This window comes from Physeter macrocephalus, chromosome 6 (genome assembly GCF_002837175.3).
Source record: "Physeter macrocephalus isolate SW-GA chromosome 6, ASM283717v5, whole genome shotgun sequence".
Taxonomy (NCBI): Eukaryota; Metazoa; Chordata; class Mammalia; order Artiodactyla; family Physeteridae; genus Physeter; species Physeter macrocephalus.
In genome coordinates this window covers 33864740-33884293 of record NC_041219.1, presented here as the reverse complement: position 1 = coordinate 33884293, position 19554 = coordinate 33864740, and the positions used below count along the sequence as shown (strand labels likewise).

The following is a 19554-nucleotide window of genomic DNA, read 5'->3' as shown; positions in this document are numbered from 1 at the left end:
CCGGGGAGGGGCCCCCCGGTGAGAGGGCCGCGTCCCGAAAAAAAAAAAAAAAAAAAAAAAAAAAAAAAAATCCATGCACATTGCACTCAACTGTCTTGTCCAGGTGCTAACCAGATCACTTTCTTGAGGAAGTGACTTAACTTCCCTGGACCTTAGCTTTCTTATCTCTGAAACGAGGGGGTAGGTAAGATACTCCTCAAGGTCCCTTTGGATAAGAAGAGGTATTTCAAGATGTCCCAGGGCCAGCAGGTCGTCATCATACACAGATGAGCCCTGTTCAGGAAGGATCACCATTATCACATGTTTCTGAGTAACGCTGCTACTCACGTCACTGTCGTAGTGCTGGGGGCTTTGTAAACCAAGGGAAGGTATAGCCCATCCCCGCTAGGAATGTCTCATCTAGATCAATTGCCTTAGAAATTACCCATCTAGTAAAAAGACAGAGCTGGACCAACAGTTCACGATTTTTCGTGGTTGGGGGAGCCCTCAGATTATCTGGCCCATCAAGCCCAATGTAGCAGACATGACTTTGAATCTGAGAGCCAGTTAGTGGCTGGGGCCACGCTGGCACCAGGGGTCCTGAAGACATCCTGCTGTGACTGGCCGTGGCCTCCAGACACTCATTCCCTCCGACAATCACAGGAGGTCTCCAGGGGGAGACCAACAGGAAAAATGTAAGTGAATTCCTGCTGTATTACAATATGTCTGCTTCTTATAAGAATGGCTGCAAGCCAAAAGGTCACTCAGCAGATGCCTAATTAAGGGTCAAAGACTTCTATTACAGAACAGGCCCACAAAATCTGTCATTATGTGTTTTTAACAATTTCTTGGCTCTTCAGACTTAAGGGCCAACAGCCTGACTGGAGAATTAAATGCTAAGTATAGGGAGGAATTTTCCCCTTTCGTCTTACGTTATTTTGGGGCTGTGATTTGATTCTCCTCCAAAATTCTGCCAACTCCCTTTACCACCCAAGAGATATAACTTGCACATAAACATTTATGACAGTCTGGGTAGATTATTATGCTCCTAAGGACATGATTTTTTCCGCGAAGCTGGTCTAGTGACTACAGTCCTAAATGAATTCTGTAGGGAGACGCATTTCAAACACGCAGTCTTCAACAGCTCATGAAGAATTTCTCCTCTTTTATACAATCTGTCTGAGTTGCCAATTGAATAGCAAGTTCCTTTCAAAGTAGATCACCATAGCTGGTGTTGGAAGTGGTTTTGAATCTCAGTTAAAGAATGGTTCTCCCTCTAAGCAGCTTTATGGGGGAGGTGTATGTTCTTTTTACTCTGTGAAAAAAAAGGCTCATGGAGAGGTGGTACAGGGAATATATCACCTTAATTATATTGTAAAAAGCCACAGGAAAATTCAGCCAACATCTTTAATGATATGGTTCATTCAACTGCCAAAGAAAGGCTGTATCACATAATCAAGTGGTTTCATTTTGTATCATCCATAAACTCCCCCTCTTTACAGGAAGACCTTTTAAATAGTAAACATTGCAAGATTTCAGGTCAGTCCAACCTAGACAAATCTGGAATGTCATTAATTAAAATGCAAAACTGATTCTATTCCTGGTCCTGGTAATCAACTATGGAAGATAGTTTCAACGAGAAGAATGCCTGCAGACACATGAGGTTATATTTATATTAACAGGGACAATTTCTTCTCTCAGTTACATGATTACAGGTTGAGCACTAGAGTTTTGGTTACTAAAAGAGAAGATGTTGGGACTTCCCTGGTGGCACGGCGGTTAAGAATCCGCCTGCCAATGCAGGGGACACAGGTTCGAGCCCTGGTCTGGGAGGATCCCACATGCCGCAGAGCAACTAAGCCCGTGCGCCACAACTACTGAGACCGTGCGCCACCACTACTGAAGCCCGCGTGCCTAGAGCCCATGCTCTGCAGCAAAAGAAGCCACCACAATGAGAAGCCTGCGCACCGCAACAAGGAGTAGCCCCCGCTCGCCGCAACTAGAGAAAGCCCACGCACAGCAACGAAGACCCAACGCAGCCAAAAATAAAATAAATTTATAAAAATTAAAAAAAAGAGAAGGTGTTAACCAACTCTTGATTAATCCAACGATCTTCACTGAGTTTATATGTGTACCCGAATGCCTAGTCATGCATAGAAATATAAATAAAGCAGAACTGGGAAAAAGTAGAAAGGAAGATAATGGAGAATTCTGAATACTGATTCAGAATATAAACTACAGGTTTCAAATTATTGAATAGAATACCATCAAAAGAAACAGTAAAAACACTGTTTTAATGATAGCTGTAATTAAGAAATGTGAAAAGGGACTTTCCTGGTGGTGCAATGGTTAAGAATCCGCCTGCCAATGCAGGGGACATGGGTTCGATGCCTGGTCCAGGAAGATCCCACATGCCACAGAGCAACTTAGTCTGTGCGCCACAACTACTGAGCCCACGTGCCACAACTACTGAAGCCCGTGCGCCTAGAGCCTGTGCTCTGCAACAAGAGAAGCCACCGCGATGAGAAGCCCACGCACAGGAATGAAGCATAGCCCCCAGTCGCCGCAACTAGAGAAAGCCCGTGCACAGCAATGAAGACCCAACACAGCCAAAAATTTAAAAAAAAAAGAAATGTGAAAAATGAGTAACTGCATCTACACCTATCTAGGTATTTCTAGACCCATTTCAAATAAGTACAACTTGCTAGGGTTGCAAGCAAAATTGGTTACAAGGCACAGCAGCTAAATAAACACACACACACAAAACGCAAAAAATGTTGCAGTGACTTCATCACATCAAGAGGCTAAGAGTTACTGGCTCCACTCAGCACAGCTTTTACGGATATTTTCTGCAGTGATTGTGTATGCTGCCTTCAGAGACTCTACAAAGGAATTAACCTGACACCATGTTGTGAGACAAGCAAACGCTAAAGAATGCACTGTCCCAATTCAAAGAAATTCCCAAAGGTGGTTATCTGGAGCAGGGTGGAGGGGAAATCCCTACCAAGAGGAAAAAAAAAAAAAAAAAAAAAAGCTAGAGAATGCAAAGCAGTATCTCAAATTTTTCTCCTCCTCTCTAAATGAGCACGCTACAACTACTGAAAATATGTACACTTAACAGACACTAGTAAACAGTACATTTGTGTATATGCTTGCATATATACAATTCTGATTGCATGGGTGAATATTCTCTTCAGTAAAATAAAGGAAGCCCACTGAATTTCCTCTCTCAAAGCTAAAGTTGCTACTAATTAAAACAAAATATTTTCTAAAGGCATCTGAAATGGCCTGCAGCGTGAAATGCGGAGTCTATTTCCATGACACCCAAGCTGACTCTGTTTCCATCTTGAAGAATTCGTCAAGTTGAGTTGCCAAGCACCTGATAAAAATCCTTGCGATTGGAGGAAAAAAATTAAGCAAAGAAAACACCAGTAGAAATGAAAGTAAACAACTAAACATTGGAATCAAAGGAAGCAGAGAAGTCAGCCAGTCAAATGACAACACTGCTCCCAGCCATAACTGAGTGTAGGGAAGTGTCGATATTAGAACAGCTAATCCAAACAATGATGAAAGTACTTCAGACATTATTTAATGACTCAGAGTTTACAATATACAGGATCCTAATTTTTGGTTGTTGCTGTTGTTGTTAAACTATTTGCTGGTTTCCCTCTGAAGCTGGGTGATAATGTAAACATCTACACTTCTTGCTCTTTGTTTTAATGTACTCTTTCATGTATTTAAAGAACCCTCCACCCAAAACTACCAAATTATCTACTTTGGACCCAGGGAACAGGATAAAAGCATATGCCTGATGTCATCACCACTATTTTGAGAAAAATCCACACAGACAGTGGAAACAAAAGTGGTGAGAAAGAGCAAGACAGTTAAGGAACTTTACATTCCAAACTCCCAATCAACAGGGAGAAAGACCAGAAATTTCACTCCACATTTTACCCTCCCTGGAGTTAAATGGACCACAACTGGAAAATCCACACAAAATCAAATAAAATAATCCATCTCCAGTCCAAGACCGGAAAATAACCAAGCGGAATTAGAACTGTGAAGCTTATTCTTTAGAATGCTACGTTGACCAAAATAATCCAACACACCTGCTACCAAAATAAAAAAATAAAAAAGGAAAAGGAAAATAAAGACATCTCCCTGTGAGAAGAGACTCCCCTTCAACCCCAGGTTCCACAGTGAGAACTATACTAAAATGTTCTTGATTTGTTTCCTTTGGGCTTCAAGGGGCAGCCAGTAATTGAATCGTGGTGCTCTCTGCAGCACGCCTCGGGAGACCAGGAGAAAAATTAGAACACTAGTCGAAGAGTGAATGCCCTGGAACAGTCTGCCTGATGTCACCGCAACATGCATGTTCTTCCTCTGAAACCTGCTTATTACCTCTTAGGAAAGCCTAACCATTCCAACAGTCTCAAAGCCTTTTATCCCCCAGAAGGAGGATTGAAACTACGTTGTCAACTCAGAAACGTGCCTCTCCATCGCTGCCCTACCACCCTCTGAAGAGGATGGAAGACACAGTTTGCAGAACAGGCACCCTGAGATTCCAAAGGGAAAGAAGCAATGAGGTCATGCAGTCTACTCTGCCAGCCAGCGCAGGGTTCCTCCCGCAGCCACGAACGCTACTGCCCAAGTTGTAAAGCCCCCAAGAAAGATACAGGGCCATTCTGGACCCACAGGCAGGTGCTTTAAGGCGCCACTGCCCACAGCCGGCTCCGACATAACTCACACGCGTGCCGTCCTCACCGGGAAAGATGAAATAGTTTGCTAGGTGGGCCGATCAGCCCGGCCCTTCCGGATTCTGAGAAGTGCACCTTAGCACGCCGAGGATTCATCTTGCCCAAATTTGTCAGTCACCCTCCACAGATCACCTGCACACTGCTGCAGTTTACCATCGTGCACACATTTCCCTGCCTGCCGCTCCAAGGACAAAGAGAGAGCGCTTATGTTTCCATCACAGGCGAGGAGCTCAGGTTTATGGAAACAATAAAATAAAATAAAAAGACAAACGATCCAGACACATGGCCCCCCGGCATTTTCGTTAGCTGGATCACCCCAGACGTGGATCCAGGAAAACAGGAGAAACGCGGAGAGAAGGTCACTAAGCTTAGCTGGGAAGAGAGCTAGCGTTCACTTCACTGCAGCAGGGCTGCTCATTGAATGCAAGCACTTACCATAAAAATAGAAAGAGTCAACAGAAGGAGAAGGGATCCTTCCTCAGTGTCGTAGGCAGAAAGAAATCCACCGCGGAGCTCCAGACACGGGATGAAGCCAACAAAGTGGTGAAAGACGGTAAAACCAACACGCACAAGTCCTTCTCAGCCTCCCCTCGGGCCCGCATGCAGTTGTTTGTGCTGTGAAAACCCTGAGAAGTCGGGAACAGGACTCTCCCAGCAAGCCTGAACGCAAGCAGCCTGGTGGATTTCAGAGCATCACGCCCAGGGCTCTCCTCCCCCCGGGGGAAGGGGCAGCATCATTGGGGGAGGCTGGGCACCAGGCAGGGGTCGGGAAGGTGAGAAGAGGGGTGGAAAGGAGGCTCTTTGGAGTGTGAGGAACTGCCAGCGAGAATATCAGTATTCGCTATCAGTTATTGCCAGCGACCAATCAGCCCAGCCAGGGGGCCGTGTCAGTGTGACAAGAGAGCCGCAGATGACAGCCGGTTCTCAGAGAGGCAGGACAGCCCCCTGCCTCCACCGGAGTTTGGGAGGATTGGCATCTTACCCTCCTCTGCCCAGTTGCTGATAATATTTGCTTTGTTATTAAACATAAGACCCAAAGCCCCATAGTTACACCAACCACTCAGGAAGTTTCCTAAGCATCCCACCGCATCTCTGCAAGAAGCCGGACTTGAAACCCATCCTAAATGATATCTAATGGCATTTCACAGACCAGACAGCCCTGATGATGTGCGCAGAGAGGTCACCACGAGTACAATAATGACACTTTGGACGTGGGCTGCTTTATGCCCAAGGCACAGGATGAAATACCAGGGAGCGCGATCCCTGTTTCACAGGTGAGACATTTAGACAGAAAAGGGGTAAAGGTCTCTCTGAAATCTGTCTCTCAGTTTCGGTATATTTTCTTGTATAGTATATGTATAGAAGTCCTTGTTAGAGACAGTTTATAAAGATAGTAACATTTGTTTTTGAGGTTTCTTATATCACCCATAAGACAGAATATGTGGATTTGGGTCAAAATCCCTGTATAATAATTCACAGGCACGCTGAAGTTTGAAAAACTCTGAGCTAGACTAATGAAAGAGGCAAAAGAGCAAATTCTTTAGTAGTGACTAAGCAGAGAATATTATACTTTTCCTGCCTGCCTTTCTCCCCATTCTATTTTAATATTGAACCTGTAACCTCAGTATGTATGTATTAATTTGGTTTTGGCTGTGATGATTAAATTAAATACGGGAGTAGGTTCTAGAGTTAAATGCCAGTTGAATTGGATTTCACAGTAAAACTTCAGAACTGTTTACCCTGGGGAGATTGTCTTGGGTCATCTTTTTATCTTTGCAAGAAATATTAACTCCTTGTGCTAGCCAAGAGTTAATAGGAAGACACAAATGTCCCTGGGTTTGTTTATTTTTCAGGTGGCTTACATGATAGAGTCCTTAATTTTAGTTCTGCTTTAACCTACATGTTGAAGGATCATTTGGAAATTTTGCAGCAATCTCTACCCAGAGGCAAGCCAACTTTGGGAAGCCTGAATACTGCGAAGTAAAAGGAAGGGCTAACTTCCAAGGAAGAAGTTAACTCACTACCCAAATGAGTTGGAGCAGGAGGCCGTAAAAATGTTCCACATCAAAGATGAACAGAATAAAATGAAATTTTTGGAATGAAAAAAGGACGGTTTTGTCAGGCTCATCCTATGTATATTAAACAAGGAAGACCTGGAAGATTGAGTCTCAAATTCTGTTGTGTTATGCACTTCAGTTCAACTCCAATCAGCAAACCTTTAACCACAGCCGACCATGTGCTGGTAGCACAGAAATAAAAGGGGTAAGGCCCTGCCTTCAAGAAGTTTATAGTTTCATGGACAAAATTAAATCTTCTTTTCAAAATTTCAACACTGCAGATCTTGCCAAGACAGAAAATGTTCTACTATTTTAATGTCCCTCAGATAAAACCAAGCCATGAAGTTGGATTTTGGACTCAAAGTTCTAAATTAGCCCTATAAGGTGTTTTCCATAAGCAAAACCATTTGAGAAATATAAATGCACAATTTATTTTTTTAATTAATTAAAACATGAAAAGGTTTTTTAACTGAATGTTTGCTTTTATCAGCATCAATAGTTTCTGATGCTGCAAAAACATGGGCAGCATAACAAAGAATATATTTAATAAGGGAATAGCATTTAAAGCTCCCAAAGTAATTGAGATTAGTACTGTTAATGGAACAGGTTCAATACCTTGAATACATAGGGTTATAATTCAGCATGAAAATGATAAAACTACAGAAGTACAAATTACTTAGTTGATTAAATAATTGCATATCTATATAACAATCGGGTCAATGAAAACAAGTATTCCAGTCACTTGCTGAAATGCAATTAATTTTTAAAATTTGGCCACTTCACTCCTCCCTCCTCAAAATAAAGAAATACCTCCCATTTCAGGCAGCAACAATTAATTTTTTAAGTCGCAAAATATTTACCCAAGTCAATTAAACATGGACAATTTCAGGGACTATATCTTGCTCACTGGAGTAACAACAGTACTAAAATATTTGTTAGATGGCCATTTCAATGGTCAAGAGAATCTGGCTAAAATTCTACAACAATATGATTTAATGCCTTTTTTTTTTTTTTAAAGACTACAAGGTAATTTGAATTATGTACCTACACCTGTCATTTGTTTGAAAAAGAAAAAAAGATAGCTCTTTCAGGAAATTTGCTTCTGAATAGCATGCTGACAGAGCTGTATAAGTCTGAAAGCCAAGGATTCTTAAAGCTCAGTCTTTCAACACTGAAAATGGATTCTACTCTGTAACCTGCCCGAAGAGAAAAGGTAAAAACATACCTATTTTCTAGATCACCAAGGAGATAAATGGCTGTGTAATTCCATTTTTGACATCAGACACTTAACAGGAGGCATGAGAATCAAGAATTTTCTTTTTTATTGAGTTATAATTGATTTACAATATTCTCTTAGTTTCAGTTGTACAACAGTGATTCAAAACTTTTGTAGAGGGCTTCCCTGGTGGCACAGTCGTTAAGAATCTGCCTGCCAATGCAGGGGACACGGGTTTGAGCCCTGGTCGGGGAAGATCCACATGCCACAAAGCAACTAAGCCCGGGCGCCACAACTACTGAGCCTGTGCTCTAGAGCCCGTGAGCCACAACCACTGAAGCCCATGCTCCGCAACAAGAGAAGCCACTGCAATGAGAAGCCCCTGCACCACAAAGAAGAGTAGCCCCCGCTCCCCGCAACCAGAGAGAGCCTGTGCACAGCAATGAAGACCCAACACAGCCATAAATAAATAAAAATTTTTTTAAAAAACCAAAACTTTTGTAGATTATACTCCATTTAACGTTATAAATATTGGCTATGTTCCCTTTGCTCTACAATATATCCTTGTAGCTTATTTTTTACACAGGAGTTTGCACCTCTTAATCTCCTACCCCTATCTTGCTCCTCTCCTCACTGGTAACTACTAGTTTATTCTCTATATCTGTGAGTCTGTTTCTGTTTTGTTATATTCATTCATTTCATTTTTTACATTCTACGTATAAGTGATAACACACAGTATTTTTTATTTTTATTTTGTTTTATTTTTATTTTTTGCAGTACGCGGGCCTCTCACTGCTGTGGCCTCTCCCATTGCGGAGTACAGGCTCCGGATGCGCAGCCTCAGCGGCTATGGCTCATGGGCCCAGCCACTCCACGGCATGTGGGATCTTCCTGGACCAGGGCACAAACCCGTGTCCCCCTGCATCAGCAGGCACTCTCAACCACTGCGCCACCAGGGAAGCCCCAACATACAGTATTTTTGTCTCGCTCTGTCTGGCTTATTTCACTAAGCATAACACCCAGGCCATCTACAGATTCAATGCAATCCCTATCAAAATACCAAAGACATTTTTCACAGAACTACAACAACTCTAAAATTTGTACGGAAACACAAAAGTCCTTGAATAGCCAAAGTAATCCTGAGAAAGAAGAACACAGCTGGTGGTATCACGTTCCCTGACTTTTAGACTATACTTCAAAGCTACAGTAATCAAAACACTATGGCACTGGCATCTGTGGTACAGACGCACAGATCAATGGAACAGAAGGAATTTTAAACAACATTCTGCCAATCAATGGTTTTGAAAACTAAGTTATAATCTCCCTAAAGGAAAAAGCCTGCGTCTCTTTTGCCTAACTTCTATAAACTGGTGTCTAAAGGAGCTAATATTTACTGAACCCTCATCTGTGCCAGACTTAATTTCAGTGGCTTCACACCTCTTTTAGTCTTCACAACACTCACAGGACATGAGTATCATCTTCACTGAAGTAACTGGGGTGCAGGGCGTTGAAAGCTTTCCCAGGTAGCAATGCCAGTATATGAACCACTGGAATAGCCTCAAAATGCTGCTTCTCTTTCATGGAAACATTGATCTGAACATGGAAGACTCCCCTGCAGATGTTTTTGACTGAATGTAGAGATTATTTTGGGACCCTTCCCACAGTGTTACATGAATTTGGGTGAAATAGGAATGAAATGAATCCAAGCTAAAGCAGAAAAACCCATTTTACCTCAGAGATTAAATGTAACCCTACTTTGCAACAGAAATAAATTCTTGATGCTTATAATTTAAAGAGCAAGCAATCTGTATTTGTTGACTTTTTTTTTCTAACTCTGACCCCACATTACATTTTAAAGCCAGGATGAGTAGTCCTCAATTAATAAAAAAGTAGAAGGAAAGAATATTTTAGAAACGTGTGGGATCTGACATAAATATTATAGTCCTTTATCTAATACTTAAATTCTCCTTCAGCATTCAGCAGGAGGCCAGAAACAGAATAGGTTGCTCTGCTAATGTTTCCCTACTAGAGGTCACTGGCTGAGAATGATTTCCCTAAAGTGCTTAGTAGGAGAGCTTTCAAATATGCAACAACAGTTCCAAATACATAAAAGGTAAGTAATCTGCAGGACATAAATATTATCATCGCCTCCAACTCTTCAAAAATTTGACTGCATTCAGCATTTCTCAGCCAGAAGACTCCTATGGGATCAAAGATCAAATCATACAGAAAGGATCTATAAGATCACAGACCTATAACATTTTCTCCTTTTTTGAGGATGAAAAAAAATAAATCAATGGCTGCCTGGAAGAGTCAGGAAGAACTGGGCTGAGTCTAGGGAGGCCAAAATAAAGAGCGTATGTATGTGTACAAATGTAACACTCGTGTGTATGTCCAAAATCCAATCAGTGTGTCTTCATATCCAATCAGTCCTTCAGTCCCAGTGTCACATTTCCTCTCAACAGTAATTAGGGATTACAACCAATTCAGGGCTTCATTCTTTCTCCTTCACTACTACAATAGTTTCTAACCTTTCCTCTGTTCCAGTCCCATCTCCCTTTGCCAATAGCACTTGCTTTCTAAGACAAAGAAAATAGAATCATGTCATCCCCTTGCTAGTAAACTTGGGATGGTCAAGCCAAATACAGCACCACCTGAGCCTGGCATTCAAGGCCCTCTGCAATCAGACCTCAGTCTACCAGCCTCCTTTCCCACTATGATATCCTTTATATTCCATGCTGCAGATATACCTGATTACTTACTATTCCTCAGAGCCATCATACTCTTTTATTATAGTATTCTTATCTGTTTTTCCTAGAATAACCTTCCTTGCTTCTCTCCCCGGAGAAACCCTAATATTCATCCTTCAAGGCCTAGTTTACTGTCATCTTCTTGATGAGGTCTTCCCCAAATTCCTAAAAGTGACTTAATTACTTCTTCCTCTGTATTTCCATAGCATTTTTCCTAGTCTTGCATCATAGGGCAAGTAACACTGTGCTAAATTAGTACCTTTCAACTTATTTTATTGGGATCCTTTGGCAATCCCAGTGTCTGGCACACAAGAGAAGCTCAATAAACTCATGAGAGTGAGTCCATCTTTTATGCCTCGTCTTCACAGTCAAAAGTGCTTTGAAAAAAAAGTACATATTTGTTTTCTGGAAGTCTGAAGGACTACAAGCTTATGAGCCATATTTATCTCCTCCTTAATCAGAGGTTTCTGTGGTTTAAGGAAAGGGCCCTGGATTAGAATCAGAAGAGCCAAGTCCCAGCCCTGTCCCATGTCACCTCAGGTCACCTCTTAACCTAAAGAAGAATAAAACATGTCCTGCTTACCTTTGAGGGTTCTTCTGAGCCACAAATAAGGAACTGCACAGTAAAGTACTTACGAACTATAAAGCATGTGATAGTAGGTATAGTTATTGCCACTGCTGTCATCATTGTTTGATCATTGTTGTTAATATCCCAAAGCCCAGGTATCACAGGGAAGCCAGCCTAGGGGGCCAATGACTCAGCACTTAATCACTCCAAGTGCCTTGCTCCGATTCTGTGGATCTGCAGTTAGGGTGCAGTGGAAGAGTCAGACAGCCCTGACTCGGGCCCTGGCTCTGTAGATCTGGTCTCGGACACCCAGTTCCCTCATCTAGGAAACAGGAGTGACAACACCTACCTCGTTAGGTGGCGTATATATCTATATGTAGTAAATATACATCTATTTCATTTCTAAGTCTCTAATAAGCCTTCTGTGACTGGTTGGAACAAGGTAGCCATTTCTCCCTCACTCTACAATATCTGCATACACCCCAACCATTGCCCTCTTTCTGTCTCTCAAACTTGCAGAGCTCATTCCCACCCCAGGGACTGTGTACGTGTTTCCTCTGCCCCATCCTTTTCCTTAGATCCCGGCATGGCTCCTTAGCAAGGCTTCCTTGACCCTGTCAATCATTTTCTCAGCACATGACTCTTCACTCTTCTTGCAACATTTACCTCCATCTTATTTATTTGATTGCCTATTTGTCCTCTGCAATGTAACATATGCTCCTCTCCAGCAAGCACTGTTCTTGTGCTTCTCATTCTGTCCCCAGAGCCTAACAGAGTGTCCAGAACATAATATACACTCAGCATCCATTTCTTGAATATTTACAGCATGACCAATGTTTGTACAACTGTTCAAGTTTCTCTACATCTAGACAAAATTCCAATTATCTTGACTCTTGAAGGGGAATGAAATCTTTGAGGTCACTTAATATGGTATTCAGGGCAGTACCACAATGTTCAAGTTTATTATAGGCATTTAATAATGTGTCACACTCATTAACAGGCATTAAAACACTATCCAGGGACAAGGGGTACCTACCAGTAATATGCAACGCCTGTCTCTATTAGAAATCGGCACTACCAAAATCAGCAGGCGGATCCTCACTTGTGTAACTGGAACTGAAACACTGAGCAAAAAATGTTAAATTATTTTATAAATCAGGAGGTTTACTGGATCCTTATTTCACATTCTCCTTCCTTTATTTTATGTTAAAATTGCTCTGGTCCAAGCTGATCCCAAGAAGAAATTGACAAGGTCTTTGGTTTCTGAAGCATCAACTAGAACAAATGGTTTCGGAATATCAGAAGCCCAGGAATCTAGACAATTTCTCTCTCCTCCCAAGAAGCTGTCTGGAAAGGCAAAATACAGAAATCCTCCCAAGCCTGACCACATCATCCCTGTTTCTGATTAGCCTGGCCCAAGAGGAGGCCTAATAAATAAATATCCATGGCAATCATGCGTAATATATGAAGGATATTTTCCAATGGTCATCTGGAAGGACATAGTTTTCCATTAGAGTATTTTTAATTAGCAATAATATGCCAGTCTATCAAAGAAGCATATGAATTTGTCATTGGCAGGAAACAGGAAGCAGGTAGGTTTTGTTTTGTTTTGTTTTGTTTTAAAGGAACAAACATCCTAGACCCAATACCAAATACATCTTTTATCTCCCAAATCTTCCTCTAGCTTTCCTTTTCTCCACTTAAGAGCATCACTATCTACTCTGTTGCCCAAGGAAAATAACATTTATTGAACTCTTACGTGCAAGACTATTCTGGCCACTTTATAGGGTACCTAGAAATCTCAGCGTCATCCTTGCTTGACTCACCTTGTCCATATCACCTCCCGAACACTGCTTTCCTCCATCATCTTCCCACTGCCACTACCCTAGCCTAGCTACAAATTCTCCCTGCAGCTAATGTGATAGTCCCAGAAGCAGTCTCCCTGCCTTGCATCTCCCTCTGTCCAATGCATCCTTTGCAGCCACTTGAGGATCTTTAAGTAAAAACACCAGCCTGCCCTCTCCCACTGAAACCTCTTCTCTGCTTCATCACCATGTGCAGGATGAAGTGCACCCCTTCCTTTATCACATGAGAGCCCCCCATGCCTCTTCAACCTTTCCTCCTCTATCACTCCCCACTTGCATCTTCCCATGTACCCATGCCCTAATACTCAGTTCCAGAATTCACCAAGCTGTTTAAAATGTCAGGGTCCTGGCACAAGCTTTTCCCATTGCTAAGAATTTCTCAGCCCAGCCCCCTTCCTCCTCAACTCTTACTTATTCTCCAAGACCTAGACCAAGCCTCTCCCTCCTCTTCCAGGCATTTCCTGACACTCACTCCCTACCCTCTAATAGAGTTCATCATCCTCAAGTTATGGCACGGATCACACAGTATTATAACGTCTTATTATCTGATTCCTTCAGGAAAGTCCTAGTTCTGAGTTTTATTCATCTTTGCATCCCCAGAGAGGCACCCTCCCTGGAGACACTCACATAAATGGTTATAGAAAGACAGCTTCCGTGTATGTCTGATGCTCTTACTAGACTGTTCCCTGAGAGATGAAGAGTATCTTACCTATCTTTCTAACCTCTCTGCTTATTGCAATGCCTGGCATCGATGGATACTCAGTGCATATTTGTGGAATTGTTTGAATACTATGGGCCAAAACCCCCTTCAGTTCAAAGAATTTAAAAATCCCTCTGAGCTGATTTCTAATTAGCTCATTTCTTTTTTAAGTTTAATATAAAAATTCTCCTTCTTGAAATTATAAAACACCACAGGCATTAATTTACTCCAAAGATTCAACCTCTGGAACTCCTGGCTCTTAATGGTAACTCACCTAATTGGGGCATCTTGGGGATAATAAAGCATTCCAAACATCCCTTCTACTTTGAATTGTCAGTCAGAGGAAAGGTTATTGATTCTCTTAGGCAGGAGGGGCTTCTTTGAGAGATTTCACTAGCATTTAAGTTTGGAGGGGAAAGAGCCCTGTCTGCCCGAGTGTCGAGACTAGGGTTGCTGATGTTTCTTAGAAGCCCAGTGCCCCACCCAACACACAGGCACCCTTACAAGAAGGGCTCTGGTTTGATGAAGTAGGCCAAGACCTGGGGCTTGCAATGGACCCTCCACACCAGCCAGAGGATTATTCCATTTCTTCACCCCTTCCCTCACAGGAAATCAGCTATAATGCAGCCAAAGAACTGGAATAACACCCTTCTGCCAATAGCTGCAGTTGCCATCAGCACTAAAGAACTCATCTCCCCTTAGTGTGGCTGAATGGGGGACGTCCACGTCAGCAAGGAAACCCACTCAGGAGATTGCAGACACCTGGCTAAGTCAGCTGGGGGGCAGGGCAGAAGAACACCTGCATCCCCCATTCCTCCCAGTATTGTGGATCCACAAGTAGCAAATCAAGAATGAGCTATAATATCAGTGCTACAGATATGATCATCTAGTCTGCTTTTTATACCATTTCTCCTCATTTCTCTGCAACCAGTTTTGAGTTCTATTATTTGAGCTGAGAGGAGAAAGCAGAACGAGCATTTTATAGGACTGTGACATGCTCATATTTTCGTAAACTGAAACTAGGCCATGTACTGACCATTCTACAACTTTGTAGGGATGGATGTTTCCTTTTATGAATTTTTAAGAAATCCCTTGAACCTCCAACAAAAATAAGTCTGTATTGCTGGTGGGAATGCAGAATGGTACAGCCACTCTGGAAGACAGTTAACTGGTTTCTTACAAAACTAAACACACTCTTATACTCTTACCATACGATCCAGTAACCGTACTCCCTGGTGTTTACCCAAATGAGTTAGAAGCCTATATCCACACCAAAACCTGCACATGGATATTTACAGCAGTTTCATTCATAATTGCCAAAACCTGGGAGCAACGAAAATGTCCCTCGATGGGTGAAGGGACAAACTGGTACATTCAGAAATGGAATACTGTTCATCACTAAAAAAAAAATGAGCTATCAAGCCATGAAAGAACCTTAAATGAATACAGGCATATCTCATTTTATTGTACTTCACTTTACTGTACTTCACAGGTACGGCACATACAGTTTGTGTTTTACAAATTGAAGATTTGTGGCAACCTTGTCAATGAAGAGGAGCATTTTTTAGCAGTAAGTGTAATTAAGGCATGCACATTTTAGAGATGACACTGTTGCACACTTAATAGACTCCAGTAGAGTGTAAACATAACCTTTATACGGACTACGAAACCAAAAAAAATTGTGTGTCTCCCTTTATTGTGGTGTTTACTTTCTGAACGGCTACATAGTGTATGATTCCAACTACATGACATTCCGGAAAAGGCAAAACTATGGAGACAATAAAAAGATCAGTGGTTACCAGGGGTTCAATGGGAAGCGGGGGATGAAGAGAAAGCACCGAGGACTTTTAGGGCAGTGAAACTATTCTGTATGATCCTGTAACAGATACGGATATCATACCTTTGTCCAAAACCATAGACTGTACACCACCAAGAGTGGTCCCTAATGGAAACTCTGGACTTTGGATGAGGTCAAAGTAGGTTCATCAATTGTAACTAATATACCAGTGGGGGTGGGGGAAGAATATACAGGAACTCTGTAATTTCTGCTCCATTTTGCTGGGAACCTAAAACTGTTAAATAGACTTTTTCTTTCTTTTTTTAATTGTTTTAAATAAAAAGAGAAAAAAGAGTTTTCCTGAAGACTAGGTAACTAGGTCGTCTTTATGAATTTCAGTTGTCTTATTAAGTAAATATGTTTGGAAGAAAAACGACTTAAAGAGGAAGAAAGAGGATTCCCCATAAACCACACAAAGCAAAGAGAAGTTCTAAGAAATTCGCTGTGACAAAAGCTCAGACAAATCGCATGGCCATGTTTTGACAACTCAGGATCCCAACTATGAATGTTATATTGATTGGAATATTCCACTGATACAGTCTCCATTGTCAAGGCCTAGCAAACCAGGACATTGAACATACTGTGAATTTCACGAACACACTGAGAGAAAACAAAATTCTTTTCTAAACTCCTCCCCTTTTACGTTTATATTTTATTACTGCCTAGGACTAAAACAGAAAAAAAGTGTGTTAAGAAAATAGCACACAGGTCTGTACACAGGTGTTAAGGACAGGAGAAGAGCGGCAACAGAGATTTAGCTATACTTACAAATCATCGAATTTCACCTGTAATTACAGGAAAACAAAAATGAAAGAAATGTCATTAGAAGAAGAGTTAGAGGTGATATTTCTGGAGAAAAAGGAGAGGAAAGGAGAAAGTGATGAGAAAAACCGAAGGTAAGCATGGGGGGCAGTGTTGCCACAGCAATGAATGCAACAGTCACTGTTACCCTGAAGTTCACAATATGGCAGGTAAAAAAATATGAAGACGGCTGACCCTTGAACAACTCAGGGGTTGGTGTGCTGACCCTCCTTCACAGTTGAAAATCCGTATATAATTCATAATCAGCCTTCTGCATAGGGTTCCTCTGTACCCTCAGTTCCCCATCAGAGGATTCAAGCAACGTCGGATTGTACAGCACTGTAGTATTATTTTTAAAAATATCCACGTATAAGTAGACCTGCGCAGTTCAAACCTGCGTTGTTCAAGAGTCAACTATACATAGCTACACCTGACGTTGGCAGAGGATAAGCTCTAGGATGGAGGTGACAGGAGCAACAAGAAAATGGGGTGGGAAGATTCCAGAGGATTTCAGAAGACCCTCTGAGGAGGGAAGACTTGCCTGGGTCCCAGAAAAAAAAAAAGGGTGGGGGGCAGGATTTCAGCAGGAAGTTAGGACCAGCCAGGAAAGTTGTTCCTGCTAAAGTTACGGCCAGAAGGTAAGAGAACTGCATCAGAAGTGGATGCATTTGTTCATTCATACGTGCAAAAAATATCTGTTTAGCACCTGCCAGTGACAGACATTGTAGATGATGGAAGACAGGGGTTAAACAAAACATGAAGAACAGTGATGAAACTGCACACACTTTGAACGTTAGGTTGCACTGGCTGCAGGCAATGCAGATACCCACAATTTAGATGCTCTGGGTGCCTTGCTCACCCTAGATTCCTCAACTCCTTCTAGCCTCCCTTCCCTTACAGAGGCTGGCAAACCCAAATCTATTTACCACACTCCTTGAAGCTAGGACTCTGAAGCAGAATTCAATTCCACTAGTTCAATGCACTTGTATGAAACTTAGAAGGTGGAAATTAGATGAAGACCGTGTTCCTGACCCCTTTTGGCTCCAACCCCCTTTGACAAGTAAGATCAGATATGTGAGGTTTTCCTGCAGCACCATTCCAGGGCCTGTCATCTTTCTGGTGAGGAAAGGCAGTAGCACCGTTGGCTTCCTGATCCACAAATAATAGCTAGAGCCAGACTTCTAGTACAGCCTGAGAGGCAGACCCTTGGTGCATTCTTCCCATGCCTGTTCCACTAACCTTCCTCTGATTTTATAATCCCTAACCTTCACAGACAATCCTTTCCTGATTAAAATAGCTAGAGCGGCCTCTTTTCCATACTGAATCTTGATTGGTATAGGCAATACAGATTTTTAGGAAACGGAGAGAGATGATCAGATTTGTGCTTCAGGAAGTAACGTAGGCAGCTGCTTAGGAGATGGATTGGCAAGATAGATGGATCAGAAACAGATTTAGGAAACTCCTAGGAGTTTTCAGCCAGAACTAATGTGCCTGGAATACTTGACCAGAACAAAACAGTTATAGTGGGAATAGAAAAGGGATGGAAATAAAGTATTTAATGGAATTTACAGGATCTATTGGAAATGGGGTGGGATGGGAGAAGAAAGTTAAACTTGGGCCACTGCTTCATCCCAGCTCTGCAGGGGCCCTTTGGAGCACCTTCACTGCACTCTGGTCTTTACCATCCTAGCACCCATCACATTTCCTTAAATTTGACCTTCTCTTTATGCTTCAGACGGACTCATTTTGCTCTTTGTTGCATCCTAAGTACAGAGCACAGCAAATGGGTCTTAATAAGCTGCTCAATATACACAGGTTGGCTGGATAGAAGTGAGGAAGGAGAGAGAAACTCCAACCTCAGAGCTACTGTAAGGACTGAGATTCTATTAACCAAGGAAGTGACCACAGGCTGAGAACTTCTTGAATAATGCTGAATCTTGGATTACGTGGGGCATCACAGTGAAGATGATTAGCAGATTGGTAGAAATATGAGTCTAGAGGTTGGGGTGAGTTTGACATAAATTTGGGAGTTGCTGCACAGAATGAGAACTAACTGCTTCACAGGAAAAGAGGATGCCTCAGCAAACCTTGGGTAACAGCCACATTATAACTACAAAGTGAAGAGTGTCCAAAATATCAGTCACCATAGTATACCCTACATATACATTGTCCTTTTAATACTTACAACGATTTATAAATGAGGTATGTTGTCCCCATTTTACAGATGCGAAAACTGAAGCTCAGCACAGATGAGCACTGCTTAAAGTCACGTAGCTGGTGATGACAGAGCCGAGATTCCAACCCAGATCTGCCCGACTCCAAAACCTATGCTCTTCATGCACCCCGGCCTCTATGAGAGAAAGAAGTGACTCGAGAAAGTGACTACAGACTGGGCAGAGAGGAAAGAGAAGCAGAGAAATGCTATGACATAAAAGACAAATAGAAGATTTAAAAAAAAAAAATGGAGGGCTAGACTAGAAAATGCCAGGATGAATCCATGGTCTTTAACTATAAGCAGCTGATCTTGGATAGGGCAAAGTAGGGGAGAGCTACAGAAGGGGAGAGCTATATTTTTTTGTAGTAAAAGGGGAAAGACTGCTTTGGCTATTTGGGGTCTTTTATGCTTCCATACAAACTAAAATTTTTTGTTCTAATTCTGTGAAAAATGTCATTGGTAATTTGATAGGGATTGCATTGAATCTGTAGATTGCTTTGGGTAGTACAGTCATTTTCACAGTATTGATTCTCCCAATCCAAGAATATGGTATGTCTCTCCATCTGTTTGTGTCATCTTTGATTTCTTTCATCAGTGTCTTATATTTGTCTGCAAACAGGTCTTTTGTCTCCTTAGGTAGGTTTATTCCTAGGTATTTTATTCTTTTTGTCGCAATGGTAAATGGGAGTGTTTCCTTAATTTCTCTTTCTGATCTTTCATTGTTAGTGTATAGTAATGCAAGAGATTTCTGTGCATTAATTTTGTATCCTGCAACTTTACCAAATTCATTGATAAGCTCTAGTAGTTTT

General features: G+C 41.9%; 1 protein-coding gene across 7 annotated transcripts in view; it reads right to left on the bottom strand.

The window, feature by feature from the left end:
* The window catches only part of ANO4 (anoctamin 4), a 459956-nt gene that overhangs the window by 361734 nt on the left and 78668 nt on the right, over positions 1-19554 (bottom strand). Inside the window, exon 1 of one of the 7 annotated variants that reach the window (XM_055085260.1) lies at positions 5172-5247. The exons of the other annotated variants lie outside the window; for them this stretch is intronic. The gene's annotated coding sequence lies outside the window, so the exon portion shown is untranslated. Of the gene's footprint in view, positions 1-5171; positions 5248-19554 lie in introns of those variants that run through there. 7 annotated transcript variants of the gene reach the window in all.